The sequence below is a fragment of the Seriola aureovittata genome, chromosome 4 (assembly GCF_021018895.1).
Source record: "Seriola aureovittata isolate HTS-2021-v1 ecotype China chromosome 4, ASM2101889v1, whole genome shotgun sequence".
NCBI classification, from domain to species: Eukaryota; Metazoa; Chordata; class Actinopteri; order Carangiformes; family Carangidae; genus Seriola; species Seriola aureovittata.
Genome location: NC_079367.1, coordinates 1,328,313 through 1,340,812, shown reverse-complemented (window position 1 = coordinate 1,340,812; position 12,500 = coordinate 1,328,313). Strand labels below are relative to the sequence as shown.

General features: G+C 44.8%; 5 non-coding genes and 2 pseudogenes across 5 annotated transcripts; all 7 read left to right on the top strand.

Annotated features, from left to right (window-relative positions):
- The first annotated feature begins 9,692 nt into the window (after positions 1–9,692).
- Positions 9,693–9,810, top strand: LOC130168692 (5S ribosomal RNA; annotated as a pseudogene).
- Positions 9,811–10,085: 275 nt separating this feature from the next.
- On the top strand, positions 10,086–10,204 carry LOC130168566 (5S ribosomal RNA). Its single transcript, XR_008827583.1, has one exon. It is a non-coding gene; the product is annotated as a 5S ribosomal RNA (ribosomal RNA).
- A 275-nt stretch (positions 10,205–10,479) lies between these two features.
- LOC130168623 (5S ribosomal RNA) lies at positions 10,480–10,600 on the top strand. Its single transcript, XR_008827639.1, has one exon. It is a non-coding gene; the product is annotated as a 5S ribosomal RNA (ribosomal RNA).
- Positions 10,601–10,880: 280 nt separating this feature from the next.
- On the top strand, positions 10,881–10,999 carry LOC130168541 (5S ribosomal RNA). The gene has a single exon (XR_008827559.1). It is a non-coding gene; the product is annotated as a 5S ribosomal RNA (ribosomal RNA).
- A 272-nt stretch (positions 11,000–11,271) lies between these two features.
- LOC130168539 (5S ribosomal RNA) lies at positions 11,272–11,390 on the top strand. Its single transcript, XR_008827558.1, has one exon. It is a non-coding gene; the product is annotated as a 5S ribosomal RNA (ribosomal RNA).
- Positions 11,391–11,661: 271 nt separating this feature from the next.
- Positions 11,662–11,779, top strand: LOC130168591 (5S ribosomal RNA). The gene has a single exon (XR_008827608.1). It is a non-coding gene; the product is annotated as a 5S ribosomal RNA (ribosomal RNA).
- A 274-nt stretch (positions 11,780–12,053) lies between these two features.
- On the top strand, positions 12,054–12,169 carry LOC130168720 (5S ribosomal RNA; annotated as a pseudogene).
- The last annotated feature ends 331 nt before the right edge of the window (positions 12,170–12,500 follow it).

Genomic DNA, 12,500 nt, shown 5'->3' with positions numbered 1-12,500 from the left:
AATCTACATGTTACATTTCAAACATTCTATGGGATAGAAGTTTGGGATTAAACTATTACATAGGAACATCTCATGAGTTAGAGAATAGTTAGATATTTAATTTTACATTCATCCTTTGATCTGTGTCTGTGAGGAGTGTCCTGCTGGTCACTACCCAGGATTGGAATGTGGGTTGTAGTTTATGACTCTTATCTAGAGAGGGACAGAGGAAGAGAGGTTGGTGTGTGTGTGTGTGTGTGTGCGTGTGTGTGTGTGTGCTCATGCATGGCACAGACAGGCCAGGATTCACACCTTAGTGTTAATCAGTCCTTTTTGTTGTTACTTGTCCTATACAAGAAACAACCAAATGTCACTTCTCCAGTTATCTGGTGTCCATTGGTTGATCCTCTGGAGCTGACCCTTTGATCTTTGGTCTGGTTCTGTGTCGTTCGGCCATGCTAACAGCATGGTCTGTTTGTGAAGGAGGGGTCTTTGGTCTCTGTTCCCTATCAATCTGATAGTTTGATGGTGGAAAGAGTCGCAAAGTGTCAGTTAGGGGTCCGTAACTCTGCATGTCCTTATAATGAACTTCCTTAATGGCTTTTGACTGATGCCAGGCCACGTATGTACGCTACATATCCCCCACTCGGTCCAATGGTCGCTGTCCAGGGACCGTTGGACCGCCGAATCGAGGACATCGGTGGCATCAGGAACATGGCACATAACAACTGCTATCATGGTCAGAGTTGATGTCTTTTTTTTTTCAAAAAATGGGAACATAATAAAAACAATAACTAAATAAATGTACATGGTGTTATACAGTAGATGTATATACCTGAGAAGGGATAAACAGGGAACCTCTAAAGGTTACTATGTTGCTAAACTAATTGGACCTAGTTTCTCAGGGGTTAACTAGTCATACAGTGTTATCTAACATTTATCACATTATTTACACCAACTCAGTCTGTTGTGGTACTGACTAAGGTGTCTTGCACTGGGAAAGAGGGAAAAATATGTTTAGGTAAACATGTCAAATTGTGGGACCAGTATCCCAAAGCATAGCAGGCAATAGCACGGTTACCAGTTGTGTGTGAGCATAGAAAACCTATAGTATTGATAGCGGCATAGCAGTGTGTCCACTGCACCTGTGGTCTTGAGCAGGATCTTATAAGTGTATTTGCAGCCTGGTGAATCACCCCCACTTGTACACATTTTACGCAGTCGACAAATACCATACGTTTAAATGGCAGAGAGGATTGTGAAAGGTGGATTTGACTGAAGACACAACACCAGCTCTTTTCAACACAACCAATACTAAAGATTAACTGTTTATACTCGCACCTGGCACCTTAGGATGTTTCAAGTGTGCACTGTGTGAGGTTGAGACATTTGGGAGTTAGCTTTTCCTGAGTTTTGCTAATCTTGTTGTGGTGCACAACAGAAAGTTCATCTGAGAACATGTGAGGTCTTGAGCAGTGGGGACAGGACTTACAGGTAAGTCTTCCTGTGCTTGAACTGGCTTTTTCAGCTGTTTGAGTGAGAGCGTGATACAGCCATGTGTCCCCCACTTGGAGTTTGTCATGGGAAGCTTTTTGGTCATAATAGGCCCTGGGATTTCTTATGCTTTTTTCCAGGTGTTTCTGGGCGAGAGCAGAAATGGCCTTGGTTCTTCTGTGTCTTGCACATGGTGATTTGTGCGTCTGAATTGGCATCACCCCCCTGTGGTTTTGAGTCACCACGAGCATAGGAGAAGTGAGCGACTCAGAAGCATGGACCCCATGGCAGGAACCAAAGAAAGTGGGCGTGGCAGCAACGGTAGTTGAGCCATTAAGACATATAGAAGGCGCAGCAGCTGTCTGAGGTTGAGTGACAGCGCAGAAATCAGGGGTGGGAGGGTGGGAACAAAAGTAGGGGTCAGGTGGAGACCCCAGGGTGGATGTCCTAGATGTACCCTCCAAAGCGCCATGTTTGGTCGAAACGTCAGTCGGTTGGTCAGATGGGACATGTTGAGTCAGTGTTTTGGTCTCTTTGACCTCAAGAGCACAGCACCGAGCTGTAGTGTTTAGGGGAAAAGAGACAGGAAGAGGCTGGGAGACTTGTGCCCAGATTTTCAAGCGTTTCAAGTCAATCAAAGGTTTAAGTCGGTTTAGGAGGTCTTTGCCAATGAGGAAAGGAATGGCATCAAGAGGAGACACGTATACTGGATGGACGAGGCTCATTGGTCCAATAGTCAGTTGTATCATTGACATTGCTGTCAGTGTTGCACTGGTGGGGGCATACGGTTGCACCTCCAGGGAACAAGTTTGAAGTTTCAACTCCTTGTTTGACATTCGTGTTATCATTTGCAGCTTACTGAACAGTGCTGATGACATCAGAGTGACATCTGCTGCTGTGTCAAGGAGTGCATCATGTACAATTGCGTCTTCAAGTGTTATAGACAGGTGTGTTTTTCGCATAACACCTTTCTCACTAAGGGGGCCTAAGAATTGTTGGACAGGTGGTTCAAGTTGGACAGCTGACACGTCCCTTTTAAAGGACTTGTCTTCTAAGTCCAGTTTTGCCACCGAGACTGCGTTGGGAGGGATTGAGTTTTCACCCCCCTGTTCTGATTTATTTCGGACTTCTGAGTTCTGGCTCTGGAGCAGAGCAGACTCTGGTCCACTGGGGCCATGGTAAAGTTCTTCAACCACCTCGATGGGCTGGTTTGAGAGACTGTGTTGAAATGTAGCCTTTGGTGCTACCAATGTGACTGGGAAGAGATCAGCTTTCTTGCTTTCTTCCTTAAGCCAGTCACTGAAAAGACGCTTGATAGTTTTTAGGTCTTCTTGGCTAAGACTAGATGTTTTAGTTTTAATTTCAGCTTTGTTGGTCTTCTGCTGAAAGGATCGTTTGCTTTTGCCTTTGTTCATGTTCTCATCAGATTGATGCTGATGGAGTTTGGTTTGGTTTTGCCTTTTCTGTCCCTTATACTCAAAAGCCTTACGGTTTTCCCATTGGTTAGGTGGGAACCTGCTTCGGTGGGGATTTGAGGCGCAAAAGTTTGACTTAAATCTTGAGTGTCTCTGACCTTTGTCAGACCAATGTGGTCTGGAAGACTTATGGTCCCCATAAGTTGGTTGGGGCAGAAAATGTTTCTGCTGCTTAGCAGGCCAGTAAGTTTTGGAAGGGCGTGCGCCTGAGCCATGCAGTGTAGCACCAGGAGCTCCTTCTAGCTCCCTGGGCAAAGATTTTGTGCTGAGGCTAAAAATGTTAGCAGGCTCTGCCTGTTTAGTGTGGGATTGCATTTGTTTTGCAAATCCAAGCGAGGCGAGTTCTCTTAGCCGTTGGCTGGTTGAGGTGCATGGGTTTGCCAAGACACCAAGATGACGACTGGTACCAGGATGGAGGTTTTGGACGAAGAGGGTTTTGAAGTTCAAGTCTTCCTCCATCCCTTGTTCGTTTCTAGAGCCAAAGTATGCCTGAAAAAGGCGATAGTAGTATTGCTGGGGAGGTTCTTGTCTTCCCTGCTTAACTGTTATAGCAGCGGTCAAGCCAGCTGGTGAAGTATGGTCAGAGAACTCCTGTTCTAATGCGTGGCGGAGCAGGTCATAGTTCATTCTGACATGGTTCGGTTGGCGCTCAATGAATCTGCTGACCTCATGACTAGATGTCACCTTGATCAGGTACATCCTGTCATCAGCAGTAGCATTTGGGAGCCTTCGCAAGTAAAAGTCGATGTCCTTCAAGTAGGTGGTGATGTCATGAGAACAATCAGGACTGGGTTCAAAGTGTGATATATTGCGAGCAATCTTATCTAGTTCTCGATCTGAAGGACCCTGTGACGTGTGGGTGCCTGAAGATAGATAAGAACTCGAAGGAGGAATCACTCTAGTCAAATCCAGAGGAGTTCTGCTGGCCCCGAAGGGGTCCGGCTTAAAAGGCGAGAAGAGGTGAGGAGACACGCCTCCTTGAACTCCCCTATTAGGTGGCTCGTCTTTTCTTTCCTCTGGGAAAGTTTCAGTCAGGTATGGTTGTCGGGTTTGGTCCATCTTAAGAGAATATTGCAGTTCTCTTCTAACGGCTACCAGTTCCCTTTCTTTAATTTCTTGCTGATGGTAGGCCTGTGAGAGTTTGTCTCTAGCCTCAGTTAACTGTTCTTGCATCTTTTGGGTCTGCTTTTGTTGAGCATCAAGATGCAAGTCATAGGCTCTGTTCTGAGCTTTTAGCTCATTGATATGCGTTTCAGTCTGTGTTAAAAACTGTTATGATTGTTCAAGCTGTTGTTGAAGGAGTTGGTTTTCTCCTATTAGTTGTGAATTTTGTTGGGTGCAGGACTTCAGCTTATTTCCTGCCCATTCTAACCGATGGTGTGCATGTCTGAGCTGTGCAGTTAACACAACAGCCAGGCTACCTAACCTTTTGGTCAGTGCCATGTCTTTTGGTAGCTTAGTCAGGGACTCGTCTACGAGTGCTGACATTATTTGTTCAAGGTCCAAAGGGTTAGTGCTTTGGATTCTAGTTGCATAGTCAGGTAGCAACTCTTCAGTCATATCCACCAATGCAATCTCCAAGTTTCCAAAGGAGTCATCATAGCGTGAAGCTTTCAATGCAGCTGAAGCTGCCATGTCTGATTTGAGAGGGGTAGACATATAGGTGGTTTGGTTACTGACTTTAATTTATAATGTCAAAGTTCGAAAGAGAGAAAGAAAACAGTGAACAAGCAGGTTAATTTTAAAAGCAGTAGTTAGTAGGTTCTAGATAACCTTCAAGTTGTTCTGTAAACAACTACATAGGGCCTGTGTATGTTTTACTGTTAGTTCTCACAAATGTTAGGGTCCACACGGGTTATGGGCGACCCAATCTAAATTGTTCTTGTTTAGTGATGTATTAAGCTATAATAGTAGCCACCAGAGGGAGCTAGTCCTGTAGTTGCCTTGCTTTACAATCAACAAACCCCAGCAGTGAGTAACTCTAAGGTGGTTAGTCCTCCAAGGGATAGAACTCAAAGTTGAACAGATAAAGACCCACGTTACTGTGCCAAAATTGGAACCCCTTGTGTGGGTGGAACTCAAAATTGACCAGGTCCAGGTACAGTAACTGTCAAATTGGAACCTCCAATTGAAGGGATCACCTTATAGTGTCAGAGCTGAGAGCGGAGCAGATTGAGGTGCATAGGCGACAGGAAAAGTTACTCTGGAGGAGAGAATCAATCACCAAAAGAAAGCCACTCTTAAAACTATAGTCTCAGTTGTGCCACTTTAATGCCTTATCACACAGTAAGCATTCCTCAGCAGTGAGTAACTCTAAGGTAGTTGGACCTCAAAGGGATAGAACTCAAAATTGGATGGTTAAAGACCCACGTTACTGTCAAAAGTGGAACCCCCTCCTAAGATGTCACTGGTGAGCAGTGATCACCTTATGGGTAGAACTCAAAATTGAACAGATCCAGGTGCAATAACTTCCAAAATTGGAGCATCCAATTGATAAGCCCACCCTATAGTAATCAAAGCTGGAAGCATTGCAGACTGAATAGCATCGGCAAAAGGGCAGTCACACTGAATAGAGAATCAAAAAGACTCAGATATTGGCAAGTTTTACAGTAAACTTAAAATCAGTCTGTGATGTTCACTGATGTAGCTTACTAGAATGCGGGAAAATGCCTTTAAGAGGGGAGAACAACAATTTAATATGAAGTGATATAATATTGTGAAGACACATAAGAGTACATGTGAAATCTCAAATTCAAATAGTGTTGACACTTGATAAGAATTTGGTAATGTAATCTAAATCTGGAGTTAGTATAGGGATTTATACTATAAGAAGAAAAGCTATATTGAAACTATTTGTCTAAAATAGTTTTCCTTAATGCTGTTATTAGTGTGTTAGCTTACTAGATTCCTAGAACCACAAGCAGTTTTAAAACGATTAGGCTTCAATTGAATCAAAACCTTAAGTTTAACAACTACAAGTGTGTTAGATTAATCACTTCAAATGTAGAATTAAGAATCTGGGTTAATTCAATAGTGTGAGTAACTAGCAGCAAGATTTTGACGTAGCAACTTATGAATTAATAAAGTTAGCAGGATTAGATTTCAATCTGTTGCATGCACACATTCATTGTTTGAATAATTAAATCCTCAAACTCAGTTAACCAAATCGGCCACCAGGTGACGCCAGATTTTTATCAGCTTGTTTTACAAGGAGAGGGGGTGAGGTGACGTCAGTATTGACGACTTTAGTACCGCCCACTGATAGACCTGCGTTAGTCAGGTGGGAAAAGATTCATTTCACTCAGAGAGCAGACAGAGAAACTTCTTTGCTAAGTTTCAAATAACAAGCAGCGAGGCGCGGCGGCCTCCAGCGCTTAGCGAGTGGGTATTATGTTGAATAAATTTGTAACATCACTGCAAGTCCGGTCTGGGACGTTCAGTAAAGCACAAGCACTTTCATGCACAATTTCAACCGCAAAGGTGTTCACCAGGTTCGGTTACGTTCAGTAACCACAACGTTTTAACAAAAGTCCTCTCTGGAACTTCGAGCAAGCAAGCACTTTATTCCTTAACACATTTTATACAAAAGGGTGTTCACATAGCCAGAATTACTTCAAGTAACCGCTGTTTGCAACACAAATCATCTGGGACTTACAGCAATCAAACACAATTATATTGCGCTACTACTCAGACCACAGGGTATTCACACAGTAACAAAGTTACGTTCAAAAACAGCTATTTTTCAACACAGATATTTTCAACACGGGTCCGCTTAAGGACTCCGAACAAGTAGTTCAAATACTTTATTCTCTCCCAGTCCACAACACGGGTATTTTCACCCTTTTCGGGACACAAACGCTGTGAGTCTGATCACACGGGGGAGATAACCTCTTTACTGTAACGGCAGCGCCAGCTACAGCTGCTAGCGGGTCAGGTAGCTAATCTGACTGTTAGCACGGAGGGTCTGAGACGGTCTAAATTCACCGGAACACGCGGATAAATTTAGCCACACTCAGGGCGGGTTAACGACTATTGGGACACGCAATAGCCGGTACCGACCAACAGGCCTTTCTATGAGCGTTTCATTACGCTGTTGCATGCAATTTCTGACAAATAGCTTAAAGCTACGGGCTGTAGCCTCAACACTTTGATCAGTGTTTCTGGCGGAGTTGCTTAGAGCTACACTACAGCCACCACTGGTCTGGGCGTTACTGTCGGCGCAGTAACCCGCTTCAACAATATTTATAATCAACAATATTCATAATCAACAATATTCATAATCAGCGTGCGTCCACGTAATTATAAACACAACTTCACAATCTTAAAGCTAAGCTTGAATCGTGAAGGTACAGACAAGGTTACAGGTTTAACCATTAAGTGCTCACACACAACAAGCAACAGGCAGCCAAGCCAATATGCAGCTGAATCAAATATTCTTTTGTAGTAGAGACGGTGATATTAAAAATCGCCTCACACGGTCACCATTAAATATGTAGCGTTAACGCTATATTTAATGATTTACTCTCGTTGAAATGGGGCACCAGTCCTCTAGGAGGACAACAATGAATTACTTCATTGCCAAATTTATCAATCTCATATCGGAAGCCATGACTTCTCGATTCAATGGATCTCCAGTCTCTACGTCAAAAGAATACGACAGGACAACAACTGGGTGTAAATAAATGAGTTTATTTAACTAAACTACTATGTACAGAGTAAATGCAAGGTGTAATAATCATAAAGATGAAAATAATATAATGAATGAGCAGTGTGATGAGTTGGCAATGGTGGGAGAGAATATGTTATGGCTATACACTATGACTATACAGCTAATGATGCTACATCTAAGAATTAGGTTTGATGATTAAATATTGCTATATTTCGACATCAACCCAGTCATGAGCAGAGTGTTAAGACCGGCCTACTGTGAGTTGCGCTGTAGCTGAAGACCCTCGGCTGGAACCCAGGCGGCTGTGGTTGCCGTGGTAACCCTGGAGACGCGGGTCTAGGTGGATTCTCCTGGAGGCCGTGTCCCGTTATCACGATGACGGATTCTGCCGGTGTCTCAGCGGTTCAGCTCTGGTGGAGTTTGCTCGGCTTCTCTGCAGGAGGTCGTGCAGATGTGTCTCTGCTGGCGTCTCTTGCGGGTTGATGCGAAATAAACTCTAATGCTCTTCACTTTGGTTGGGTAACTTAGAGGAGACTGGCGTTGACCAGATGACTCTAAAGTTGTCAAAATCTTCAAAAAAAGGGAAACTTGATGATGATTAAAAGTTACGAAATTACTCTGAGGCACTTCTGTTGCTTTGGTTCAGTTGGTCTTGACTTGGCTTATAAAAATAAAAGATCGCGCATGTAGACAAAAATCATGTTACTTGTAGCTTGTGGCAAAGAAAAATAAAAGAGCGCGAAAAGTGCAAAATGACTAAGAGCCATGAGTTTGTGGCGAGCAGCTTAGAGCTAAGAGTTTACATGGCTACAGAGCCGGGCTTTGAGCCGGGACTCTGAGCTTTGAGCAAAGTTCTCAGCTTCTAGTTTCTGCATCGTTTCTCGCTTCTCGCATCTTCTTGTCGTCCTGATTTAGGCTTAGGCCTAGTTTTGGCTTCTGAACAGGCTTAGAAAAAGGGGCCTTTTTGGCTTCTTGGCTTAGAAAAATAGGGTTTTTGGCCATGTGTGAATGGTTCACGACTGTTTTATCCCCTGGGGGCTGGCGCATGTTTCATGGGCGTCACCCATCTTCTCCTGTGTTTCCACTTGGAGAAGAGAGTAATTTTCCACTGAACTTTTAGAATAATTTAAATCTAGAGTTTACTTATAAACTCACACATCCTTCTTCCACCATGACCACAAAACATTAACTGGAATAACATAAAACTACTTGTACTAATAATAGCAGAGAGGAGTAATAGGAGTGTTGATTTCATATTACATCCTTCAAACCTGGAATTAATTATGATACAAGTGGTTAATTGATCAAACAACAATATAAACATTTCCCAAAGCTAATAATCTATACATATGGATTACACAGCAGTTCTTCGACTGTAACAATAATAATATGCACATTCTGGATGTCATGTAGTGTGTTACCTTGTGTGAAGGGTGCTGACAGTATGGTCACATGAAGGACTTTGTCTTAAAATCTACATGTTACATTTCAAACATTCTATGGGATAGAAGTTTGGGATTAAACTATTACATAGGAACATCTCATGAGTTAGAGAATAGTTAGATATTTAATTTTACATTCATCCTTTGATCTGTGTCTGTGAGGAGTGTCCTGCTGGTCACTACCCAGGATTGGAATGTGGGTTGTAGTTTATGACTCTTATCTAGAGAGGGACAGAGGAAGAGAGGTTGGTGTGTGTGTGTGTGTGTGTGTGTGTGTGTGTGTGTGTGCTCATGCATGGCACAGACAGGCCAGGATTCACACCTTAGTGTTAATCAGTCCTTTTTGTTGTTACTTGTCCTATACAAGAAACAACCAAATGTCACTTCTCCAGTTATCTGGTGTCCATTGGTTGATCCTCTGGAGCTGACCCTTTGATCTTTGGTCTGGTTCTGTGTCGTTCGGCCATGCTAACAGCATGGTCTGTTTGTGAAGGAGGGGTCTTTGGTCTCTGTTCCCTATCAATCTGATAGTTTGATGGTGGAAAGAGTCGCAAAGTGTCAGTTAGGGGTCCGTAACTCTGCATGTCCTTATAATGAACTTCCTTAATGGCTTGTGACTGATGCCAGGCCAGTATGTACGCTACACCACTCTGAACACGCCCGATCTCGTCCGATCTCGGAAGCCAAGCAGGGTCGGGCCTGGTTAGTACTTGGATGGGAGACCGCCTGGGAATACCAGGTGCTGTAAGCTTTTTGGCATCTCTTTGCAATCAGCAGAGGACGCTGCTGCTCCTGCTTCAACAACCTGTTACTCTGCACCTGGCTGCACTTTTGGGGACGGGACAGCACAGATCACAATGTAAAGACACTTTTGTATTAAAATGTTACAAAGTTGACATGTTGAGAGCCAAAGCAACAAGCAAACGCTGAAAAGGAAAGGCTCCTGCGCTAGACATAAACACGTAGCTTCGTGCATGAAGGACATGATCGTCATGTTTAAAGAGGGTATTTGTCGCGCTCCCTCTCGCTTACGGCCATACCACTCTGAACACGCCCGATCTCGTCAGATCTCGGAAGCCAAGCAGGGTCGGGCCTGGTTAGTACTTGGATGGGAGACCGCCTGGGAATACCAGGTGCTGTAAGCTTTTTGGCATCTCTTTGCAATCAGCAGAGGACGCTGCTGCTCCTGCTTCAACAACCTGTTACTCTGCACCTGGCTGCACTTTTGGGGACGGGACAGCACAGATCACAATGTAAAGACACTTTTGTATTAAAATGTTACAAAGTTGACATGTTGAGAGCCAAAGCAACAAGCAAACGCTGAAAAGGAAAGGCTCCTGCGCTAGACATAAACACGTAGCTTCGTGCATGAAGGACATGATCGTCATGTTTAAAGAGGGTATTTGTCGCGCTCCCTCTCGCTTACGGACCCATACCACTCTGAACACGCCCGATCTCGTCCGATCTCGGAAGCCAAGCAGGGTCGGGCCTGGTTAGTACTTGGATGGGAGACCGCCTGGGAATACCAGGTGCTGTAAGCTTTTTGGCATCTCTTTGCAATCAGCAGAGGACGCTGCTGCTCCTGCTTCAACAACCTGTTACTCTGCACCTGGCTGCACTTTTGGGGACGGGACAGCACAGATCACAATGTAAAGACACTTTTGTATTAAAATGTTACAAAGTTGACATGTTGAGAGCCAAAGCAACAAGCAAACGCTGAAAAGGAAAGGCTCCTGCGCTAGACATAAACACGTAGCTTAGCTTCGTGCATGAAGGACATGATCGTCATGTTTAAAGAGGGTATTTGTCGCGCTCCCTCTCGCTTACGGCCATACCACTCTGAACACGCCCGATCTCGTCCGATCTCGGAAGCCAAGCAGGGTCGGGCCTGGTTAGTACTTGGATGGGAGACCGCCTGGGAATACCAGGTGCTGTAAGCTTTTTGGCATCTCTTTGCAATCAGCAGAGGACGCTGCTGCTCCTGCTTCAACAACCTGTTACTCTGCACCTGGCTGCACTTTTGGGGACGGGACAGCACAGATCACAATGTAAAGACACTTTTGTATTAAAATGTTACAAAGTTGACATGTTGAGAGCCAAAGCAACAAGCAAACGCTGAAAAGGAAAGGTCTGCGCTAGACATAACACGTAGCTTCGTGCATGAAGGACATGATCGTCATGTTTAAAGAGGGTATTTGTCGCGCTCCCTCTCGCTTACGGCCATACCACTCTGAACACGCCCGATCTCGTCCGATCTCGGAAGCCAAGCAGGGTCGGGCCTGGTTAGTACTTGGATGGGAGACCGCCTGGGAATACCAGGTGCTGTAAGCTTTTTGGCATCTCTTTGCAATCAGCAGAGGACGCTGCTGCTCCTGCTTCAACAACCTGTTACTCTGCACCTGGCTGCACTTTTGGGGACGGGACAGCACAGATCACAATGTAAAGACCTTTTGTATTAAAATGTTACAAAGTTGACATGTTGAGAGCCAAAGCAACAAGCAAACGCTGAAAAGAAAGGCTCTGCGCTAGACATGAACACGTAGCTTCGTGCATGAAGGAATGATCGTCATGTTTAAAGAGGGTATTTGTCGCGCTCCCTCTCGCTTACGGCCATACCACTCTGAACACGCCCGATCTCGTCGATCTCGGAAGCCAAGCAGGGTCGGGCCTGGTTAGTACTTGGATGGGAGACCGCCTGGGAATACCAGGTGCTGTAAGCTTTTTGGCATCTCTTTGCAATCAGCAGAGGACGCTGCTGCTCCTGCTTCAACAACCTGTTACTCTGCACCTGGCTGCACTTTTGGGGACGGGACAGCACAGATCACAATGTAAAGACACTTTTGTATTAAAATGTTACAAAGTTGACATGTTGAGAGCCAAAGCAACAAGCAAACGCTGAAAAGGAAAGGCTCCTGCGCTAGACATAAAACAGTAGCTTCGTGCATGAAGGACATGTCGTCATGTTTAAAGAGGGTATTTGTCGCCCTCCCTCTCGCTTACGGCCATACCACTCTGAACACGCCGATCTCGTCCGATCTCGGAAGCCAAGCAGGGTGGCCTGGTTAGTACTTGGATGGGAGACCGCCTGGGATTACCAGGTGCTGTAAGCTTTTTGGCATTCTCTTTGCAATCAGCAGAGGACGCTGCTGCTCCTGCTTCACAAACTGTTACTCTGCACCTGGCTGCACTTTTGGGGACAGCACAGATCACATTGTAAAGACACTTTTGTATTAAAATGTTACAAAGTTGACATGTTGAGAGCCAAAGCAACAAGCAAACGCTGAAAAGGAAAGGCTCCTGCGCTAGACATAAACACGTTAGCTTCGTGCATGAAGGACATGATCGTCATGTTTAAAGAGGGTATTTGTCGCGCTCCCTCTCGCTTACGGCCATACCACTCTGAACGCGCCCGATCTCGGAAGCCAAGCAGGGTCAGGCCTG